Consider the following 10,000-nt stretch of genomic DNA (forward strand, 5'->3'; position numbering starts at 1 on the left):
TTTGGCGTTTGATTGCTGCGTAGGGACGGATACCATGTAAGAACTCTGTACACTTTTGTGTTTTCTTGTTTATCCACAGAAGCGTTTCGAATTCTTGAAAAAATTTAGGCTCTCAGTTAAGAAATATGACGTTCACTACCAGTTACACTATACGTTTTCGTATGAAACAGATCTCCACGGTTTTATGCTATAAGCACTGTTTACAAGAAGGCATTGATTAATGGGTAACAATCATGTGTGCTCAGTCAGAATTAAAGTGGTGTCTCAAAGCTTCTGAACATTTATGTATTTTATTCATTATTTATATTATTGTAGTTTTTATTTGTTCATTTATTTGTTTATCATTATTGTGATTTTTTTCGCATCCGACCTCGATATGGACCAATAGGTCTCCTGTCGGTATGCTCCGCCTTTGTAATCCTTTGTAATTCTTTGTAGGTCAAGTGTCCATCTGTGGAACTGGTTTTGCACTGTCGTCCGGTGACCTATTGGCCAGGCAAGAGTTTTCCTCCGAGGATGGGTAAAACATACAGGCATGACCCCATTTCTAAATTAAATGTCAGTCAGTAATAAAAAGGGAGGTTACAGTCAACCTATTTACAAACGAAAGCGACAGAAAAAAAAGTAATTTAAATCTTAAGAAATTGGTTTTGATTGTAAAAAAGTTGAATAAGCAATTAAACTGAGGAAAAAGAACAACATAAAGAGATTGAAAAATGTGGGATGAAGAAGCACAACAAAGGACAATTGCTGAGGGACTGGGGGAGGGTGGGAAGGAGGAAGGAAGAGAGGGAGGATTTGAGAGAGGGGACGGGAAGAGAGAGGGAGCGAGTCAGAAACGGAGTGTTGGGAAGGAAGAAAGCACGCATGCACGCACGCACACACACACACACACACACACACACACACACACACACATCTCTCTATCATAGAAATTATTGATAGAGAGAATCTGATAAAATGGGATGATAGAAATACAAGAGGACACGGAAAGAAAATCAAGAAAGACAGCTATAGAAGAGATCTGAAAAAGAACAGCTTTCCTCACAGAGTAATAGACAGTTGGAACAAGTTAGATGAGAAAGTGGTGTGTGAAAAAACAATACATGAATTTAAAAATAGTTTAGATAAAATGAGATATGAAGACGGGACACCACGAGCATAGCTCCCCTTCCCGTAAAATACTAGGTAAATACACACACACACACACACACACACACACACACACACACACACACACACACACACACACACACACACACACACACACAAACACACCTGATACTACTGCACGACCAAATAGCAATAAGGCCACGAAAGCCAAGACAGTTTCAATTTTTACTGTTTTTTTTTTGTACCCCCTTCCCACTGAAGAAAACGTTCTTGATTTGACCGTGATTTTAGATCAGCGTTTCCCAACGTTTTTACCCTTATGTAACCTTTAAAATGAATTACATGTCTCAAGGAACCCATGCGCAAAAAAAAAAAAAAAAACATATACCATATCTTTCTCATTTTTATCGTAATAATAGGTTAGATAGGACGATGTCTATATTATTTAATTACAATAACTTTTTGCGTAACCCAGGTTGAGAAACGCTGCTCTAAATAAACATATTCTGCCCTCCGACCTAAACCCCATCCAACCGTTCACTCTTAGCAATACTCCCTCTCCTCAGTTTCTACGTTCATGTACTAAACACGTCCTCAGCTCTTCCGTTTTCTATGCCTTCCTACATCATTCCTGGTGGTTTGTCCTCTGCCTCTTAGGTAGCTCCTTCCGGCCCCCCGCGAGACAGCTAGTCAGTGTGGACGGGGTAGGGGTTGTTAACAATGGTAACGGGGATATGATTCAATTACCTTTCAGCCACACAAGTGACCTAACCTCATCTAGGGCGGTTAGCCTCTCACTGGGTGCAACTACAGTAGCCTACATTGGTATTTATTCTAACTTGTCGCCAGATTATTTCATTCGTTTTGCTGGCAGGGTTGGGGCTATGTCCACAGTGGAATGGCAAAATAAACAAATAATTAAATATATGAATGAATAAATAGATAAAACAAATAAGAAAAAAACATTTCGAGTGATGATATTTGCGATCTTCATCTAAATCGAGATTATGTCAAGGATGGTCAGTCAAAGCCTTCCCTTATCTCATCTGATATAATGTAATATTTTTCTTAATTGGATCGAGGTAATGTTCATATAATGAACTATTAATGTTGCATTTTGATTCTTAATGATTTCTGAATTCATCGTCATTATCATAATTATCAATATCAGGAAATATCTTTACTATCATTATAACAAGAACACCGGGAAGATTAGAGCAAATAAGATAAAAGAAGGAATATCTGATACTCAAGTGAAAATGTCAATGTACGCTGGTCTCTAATCATTTGAAATTTCCTTAACACTTTCCGTACCCTGAGGAACTTGTCTTTGTCCTCTACCTATGCCAGTTTATTCTATTCGTTTGCGTGTGACATCAACAACTCAACTCGGTACGCTTAACTTAACGCAGGTCCGAGAACTGAATCCGGTTTGCCCACAGCGCTAAACCTGAGCGCACATTGTGACACAGGGGACATAGGTGACGCAGCACAGTGCAAAGGCAGACTTCCTGTTGCTGAGCTAAAGTACGTTTAGAACTTCTCCATCACTTGAAATGCTGAGTTATTACATCCAGAAGTATTTCAAGCGAAAGAAGTTTAAACTGTACTTCAGTTTAGCAACAGGAAGTCTGCCTTTAATCTGTGCTGCGTCGACTGTGTTCCCTGCGTCGCCTGTGTTCCCTGCGTCTCAGTTTACGCTTGGGCTTAGACAGAATAAGATACTCAAATGGAGCAATTTGCTTTAATTTGGAGAACTAATCAAGATTTCTGACATTATTCGAAGCTACACCGATTTTTTCTTTCTCTGCGTTGAGCATAATCGCAGGACGTAAGCCAGAAGAAACACTGATAGGCTTGATTAATTTTCCGTCACTGGAATATTTACATGCCCTTTCAGTCCTGGGTGTTCCTCTGCAGATATTACCCCGACTGAAATCAGACTTTTTGTTTTATTGAATAAATAAATATATGTGTGTATATATATATATATATATATATATATATATATATATATATATATATATGCATATATATATATATGCATATATATATGTATGTATGTATGTATACAAGTATGTATATTAGGGATATGACTTTTCAGATTTAGATACCTGTAGAGGCAAACGATGAACGTTTGCCTAAAACTCACAAAAACGCCATTTTCTTGTCATATTTTGAAAAAAAAAATCCTGCACCTGGAGGGATTTCCTATTAGGCTGAAGTATAAAAAAGAAAAATGCTGCCGTTTACAAAATCATTTATTTGCAAATTAATGTAACGTACAGTAAACTTTTAAGTTTGTTAATTACGCCTTATGAACTTGCTGTTGAGATATTTGTCAGTTTTGCAAGTGCGAGGCACATCAAGCACTAACCGTTCCTTTATCCAGTGGGTGGAAAAACATTTTCAAGACTTATGAAACTTCAATTTAGAGATAGCAGTATGCAGCTCATTGTATGTATCTTCTAAATACTGTTGATTTGAGGACCATGCCTTTGCCCATGTAGCTGCGAGGAAGTCACAAGTCGGAATGGAAAAAAAATCTATAGATTGCCAGTGAATTCCATCTGGTACTATGAAGGGAGGGTAGCTTCCGCCATTTTATATGAGGTCATTTTCTCTCCCTGTGGTAATACTAATATGTTTCATAGAGTTCAAAAAGAAACCTGAAGTCATCTCTCTATTCAGGGTTTTCTTGTGTTGGTATCATTTCTATACCAGAATGTTTTTTTTTTTTAATTTTCACAGCCTGCCAAAACATCATTAATGAAGTATTAGTTGATGCTGGATGACCGTGATTTTGCTGAGAACAATAATCCATCATGTGCTGTAGAACCAAGTCGAGAATATGTTGGCGTCCAATAAAATGAGGGTCTTCTAGTCCCTTTTGTCCGAAATGTTATTGAAGTCTAACAAGAACGGCACTTTGGTGGCCTGTATTGACTGTTGTGGTGTCGGAAATAATCTTTTTGACATTCTTCCACGCATTGTATTCATTTAGCAGGGATTGCAGTGGGATAAAGATGTCCTCAGCTGATCCGCTTCTACAAGCCAAAATGCCAAGTTCTTGCAATTTTTTTTCACACAGACCACCTGATATTCTTTGTCAATTCTCTTCCCATCAAAATGCAAGCAAAATTCTTCTTCACCAATATTTCTTTTCAGCTGGCTCTTGACCCTTTCTGCATCCTTGATCACTCGACGCCAAATTCCCGTTTGTCATGCGGGGATATCTATCCCTTCTTCAGTCAAGTTTTGAAGAAGATTTGATGCTTTCCTTGTTGACAAGGACCCTTGATACCAGCTTGGCAGTAGATTTTGTTGCATGATAGTTTTGTTACATGAGAGGAAACTCTTCTGCAACATCAGAACCAGTATTGTTATTTTCTTCTTCACTAATACTACTCAAGTTTTGCATTTGAGTTGTTGACGGCTCTGATGAATATCTTGGCCGTTTTAAAGGGTGGATCGTTGACATAGGAGCCAGTTTCTTTGTCGTGTATCCCACTCTGCCTCCTGATTCTATTTTCTGTAAGACTCTTTGTCTTCACTATCCTGTGTAAGCTTTGCTGAAACTTACTGCATAGAAAGAAAAAGGAAACTAAGTTTCTCCTAAACCTTCAGCAAATCTTGAGATATCTTCATTATTGGGTCTACTCGCTTACATAGCACACACTCAAAACAGCAAAATCGACTTGAGACAGCTGTCACCGATATTGCTGCTGACACCCCCTCAGGCCCTCGCTTCCTGTGTACAGCAGCAATGAAATGATTTTGGGTGAGGGAGGCTTTTACATGACCAAAATGAATATAAAAAATAAACTAACATGGATTCAAATATTCATCAAATGCAACATCAGGAAAATTAAAAATTTGACAAAAAGTTAAAAAGTCATATCCCTAATGTATATGTATACTTAATTATACAACCAGCCTTTTTATATGGAAATGAACTTCCACCCGCTCTCACTGAGCGAAAATATTTCTGGTGTTCGTCTACTTTCAAACCTTCCTTTGCTGAAAGCTACTTCCACCTTACCTTCCTCTTTCACAGTCTACTTCCACCTGCCTTCATTTTCCTCAATTTACATCGAATGAGACTTACTCCTTTGTAACTTATTCCAGCCTTAGTTATTGCTCATCTACTTCCATATACTCTTCCCCTTCCTGAGTCTACTTCCACCCAAACAACCATCTACTTCCTTTTTTCCTTTTTCCTTGGTTCTCTACTTCCTCCCTCACCGGAAAGGGAGCCGCGTGAGTCCATCGACTTTAAATTGTGTTGTCTTGAATCTCCAACGCCGCCGCCGCAGCCACCACCACCGCAGCCGCAGCCACCGCCGCTGCCGCCGCCTCAAGCCTGTTGTCCTCTTCCAAGGGCCCACAGTCTCTCTGGGTCGGCCGTCAACAATGCTGCACTTGTTTCGGGGGCAAGGCTTTCGGTGTAGAGCCATTCAAGGTCACCATCAAAGATGAATGGGAGTAAAAAATTAAACGAATGAGGGAGGGAGGGAGGGAGGGAGGGAGGGAGGGAGGGAGGGAGGGAGGGAGGGAGGGAGGGAGGGAGAGAGAGAGAGAGAGAGAGAGAGAGAGAGAGAGAGAGAGAGAGAGAGAGAGAGAGAGAGAGAGAGAGAGAGAGAGAGAGAGAGAGAGAGAGAGAGGGGGGGGGGAGAGAATCTAGTTATACTTCATACTCGCGTCTTCTGCGCCGTCCATTATCTCATTAGGGTGAAGCGCACACGCTGGGAGACCCTCACCTGAGGCTGGATGTGTCTCTACTTTTCCATAAGACACTTACACAGCCAAGCCAGGTGGAAATCACTAGCCGTTGGTGGCTGGGATCGATCCGGGGACCTCGCAAACTCCAAATGAAATTCAAATGAAGGTGAAGAATTTATCTCAGCTATTGAATAAGGTACCTTTCCATTGTGTGGTCGGACGGTTAGGGGAATTGACAGTCATATGCCGACCTGCACACACACACACACACACACGCACGCACACGCACACACATACACACACACACACACACACACACACACACACACACACACACACACATTCTGGAACGTCATTTCCAGGATTCTTTCAATTCCTATCAACTTCCTTTCGAAAGGGCCATCAACTCGGACCATTTTGCCATCAGTTTCAATTCTGCTCCATCAACCTGACTCAACGAGGCTGAGGCGTGGTTCACCACCTTCACCACGGGAACACACTTGACAGTCTTTATTCTAGTTAAGGATATGCGAGTTTATTCCGAAGAGGGGGTGGTCTCCAGCCGGATTTGAGGTTCCAAGGGTCAAGTCTCAACAACTTTGGATAAAAATTCGGCTGTTCTTAGACAGAATGAAATAAGTGAAGTGGCCGTTATGATAAAGGCAGACGTTTTGATTTTCTTATCCTTCACACTTTCCATCATCGTCATCATCATCTTCGTCTTCTTCTTCTTCTTCTTCTTCCCTCCCTCTCTCTCTCTCTCTCTTTCTCCTTTTCTTAATCCTATATTTCTTCTTTTGTCGCTCACCCTGGAGTCCAATATGAAGCCATTTTAATCTTCTTTATTCGATCGTGGTTCCTGATGTTTTCTGATTCATTTCATCTCTATTATATTCATCGAAGGTGCTGATTAATCAAATAGAATTTTCATTCCACTCCATTTCTTACTTCTTCCATCAGAGGAGCTATTAAATTCGTCAGGGGCCTTTCAAGTCCTTTTTTTTTTTTTTTTTTTTTTTTTAAATCTTCGCGGGGTGCCTTAACCGCGTGACAGCCTCTTGGGCTGCACGTAGAAATAGATATGATGATGTTGATGAGTTATGAAGATAAATGTTGTAGAGGTATACTACCTCCGACATCCGTCTTTCAGGACCACGTGTGAAAGGTCATCTCTTGAAATATTGTTCTCTCTAACTATTGACAATTGTACTTGGCTTAGAAAGACACTTATTGGCTGGAAAGGAGTTGGATTTGATTAATTTATCGATCAAGATACCCAACCAAGACCAGTGTCCCCTTTTGTTCTGGCGATACGTTTTCTTCAACACAGAAAGAAAACTCTGAGCTTTTGGGCTAACTATAAAAAATATTTAATCGCAATCCCTTATTGGATACGCAAAGACACCTCGCACAAAATACCATCACCATACTTAAGTCACATAATACGTTATTTTACATTGTCATACATGCATTAGCTTACTCCAGACAACTCTAAAGATTTACTTAGATATGGGTTAAACCTTAGCCTTATCAGATTTCATGGAGTCCGTTAGTCTTTCCCAAGTGACAAACGAGGCTGACTGACTGACTGACTGACTGACTGACTGAACATGATCCCAGAACAGTACCGCCTCAAAGTAAGGGCAATGTTTGCTCATAATCAAGTCCTCACCTTTTTTATGAAATATCCATAAAACCAACTCAAAGAAAAGTCATTTCACTGCGGCTATCTATCCAGTAGAAACGCAGTGGGTATAAGAGTGTGACTGTACCGGAACTTTCATCGAAATCAGGATTTTTTGCCAATAGCCGTCTGACTGCGAACGAGGACATCTACACACCTACACATACAATCATACACCTCTCTATTCAGGGTTTTCTTGTGTTGGTATCATCTCTATATCAGAATATTTTTTTGTAAATTTTCACAGCCTGCCAAAACATCATTAATGAAGTATTAGTTGATGCTGGATGACCGTGATTTTGCTGAGAACAAGAAATCCATCATGTGCTGTAGAACCAAGTCGAGAATATGTTGGCGTCCAATAAAACGAGGGTCTTCTAGTCCCTTTTGTCCGAAATGTCATTGAAGTCTAACAAGAACGCCACTTAGTCGGCCAAGCCAAGCAGCAATCGTCAGTAGTCGGTAGACTATAGAAAGGGATCATGCAAAGTGATGTGAGATCGGAGATCAAATGAAGAATTGTCTCCCCAGAACACCCACATGAAGAGTCGTCACCGCATGAAATCCTACTTGAAGAATTGTCATTCCAGTACACCGAATATCAACAGTGGAATAAATATCAGGTTAAGTTAGGTTAGGTTAGGTTAAGTTAGGTTAGGTTAGGTTAGGTTAGGCTGAATGAGGGATATGTTCATTGCCATCATCTTATACAACCGAAAAATCGTAAACCTAGTATGGGCCACATAAAGAATTGTCACCCTAGGATAGCCCACTTGAAGAATTGTCACCCCAGTGCACCGAATATCAACAGTGGAATAAAGATTATGTTATGTTAGGTTAAGTTAGGTTAGGTTAGGTTAGGTTAGGCTGAATGAGGGATATGTTCATTGCCATCATTTTATACAACCGAAGAATCGTAAACCCAGTATGGACCACATAAAGAATTGTCACCCTAGGATAGCCCACTTGAAGAATTGTCACCCCAGTGGAATAAAGATCAGGTTACGTTAGGTTAGGTTAGGTTAGGTTAGGCTGAATGAGGCTTATGTTCATTGCCATCATCTTATACAACCGAAGAATCGGAAACCCAGTATGGGCCACATAAAGAATTGTCACCCTAGGATAGCCCACTTGAAGAATTATCACCCTGAAAATCAATGTGAACAAGTTGTATAGACACGGTAAAGTATGCTCATTCCTTTGAGAAAGTCGATAGACGAAACGTTAGGAATAAAAGCTTCACCTCCAGTCCATGTTTCCTTTACCGTGTCTATACAAATTGTCACCCTGTCCAAGTCTGAGGTGACGATTCTTCATGTGATCCGAGATCGGAACCAACGCGCCACTGTGGTACACTGTTTTCTTCGCATCGAAAACTAATCTAAACAATCCAAACACCACCTCATGCATCCTCGTTGACTTTGTATTAGAGGACTCTTGGCTCCTGTGTCTAATGCATATCCCTCTGGAGAAATGGAAGGAGATTTTTCATCGGTACAAAACTCTCCTCCTTGACTTTGCATTAGAAGACCCCTGGCCCCTGTGTCTAATGCATATCCCTTTGGAGAATTGGAAGGAAATTTTTATCGGTGCAAAACTCTCCTCCTAAGGAAAACTTTTACTTCCAATCTCAACAACAGATCTGGGCCTATCGCCCCAAGGTACAAGGTCAGATTCTTTCTCCTATGTTACGGGTTTGCCCGGAAGTTTTAGTTTCTCGCTGTGCGCCCAAGTGTGTACGGATGTTGGTGTTCACATGTACATCCGCGCATGTGGCCATATACGCACACACGCATGCGCGCGCACACACACACACACACACACACACACACACACACACACACACACACACACACACACGCACACACAATTCATTATAAAACTTAGACTAGGCATATCACTCTTAGGATTACTGTATTGCATTATTATCAACGTATCACTGTAAAACTTAGACTAGGCGTATTACTCATAAAAGTACTCTTTTGTATTATTGTCAGTGTATCACTGCTATTTCAATAAACCTATTATTATTATTACTATTTTACACACACATGAACACACACACACACACACACACACAAACACACACACGCGCGCGCGCGCGCGCACGCACACACACACACACACACACACACACACACACACACACACACACGCATACACACGCACACACACACCGATAACACACCTCGTGGCGCAATGGTTAGAGCTCTCGCCTGCCACTACGGCGGTCCGGGTTCGGATCCTGCCCAGGCCTGAAATAAATTCAGTATTGCTTCGCTGCGGGTTGTTATTCCAACTCTCGTGGGCGGAGAGTTGTGTGTGTGTGTGTGCGTGTAAGGTCATAGCATTACCATAGATTGGTCATACGAGCTCTGAGCTCTCTTCTGGGTGTGAAATAGCTGTCGGTCACAAGTCCAACACGTGATCCAAAGACCTAGGTGAATCACACACACACACACACACACACACACACACACA

The 10,000-nt window shown here is 41.0% G+C and overlaps 1 protein-coding gene across 1 annotated transcript in view; it reads right to left on the minus strand.

Moving 5' to 3' along the window:
• Positions 1-10,000, minus strand: part of LOC143022658 (uncharacterized) — a 79,304-nt gene that overhangs the window by 1,120 nt on the left and 68,184 nt on the right. The gene's annotated exons all lie outside the window — the stretch shown is intronic.

The sequence above is a fragment of the Oratosquilla oratoria genome, unplaced genomic scaffold (assembly GCF_046742065.1).
Source record: "Oratosquilla oratoria isolate Oo_2021 unplaced genomic scaffold, ASM4674206v1 SCAFFOLD133, whole genome shotgun sequence".
NCBI lineage: Eukaryota > Metazoa > Arthropoda > Malacostraca > Stomatopoda > Squillidae > Oratosquilla > Oratosquilla oratoria.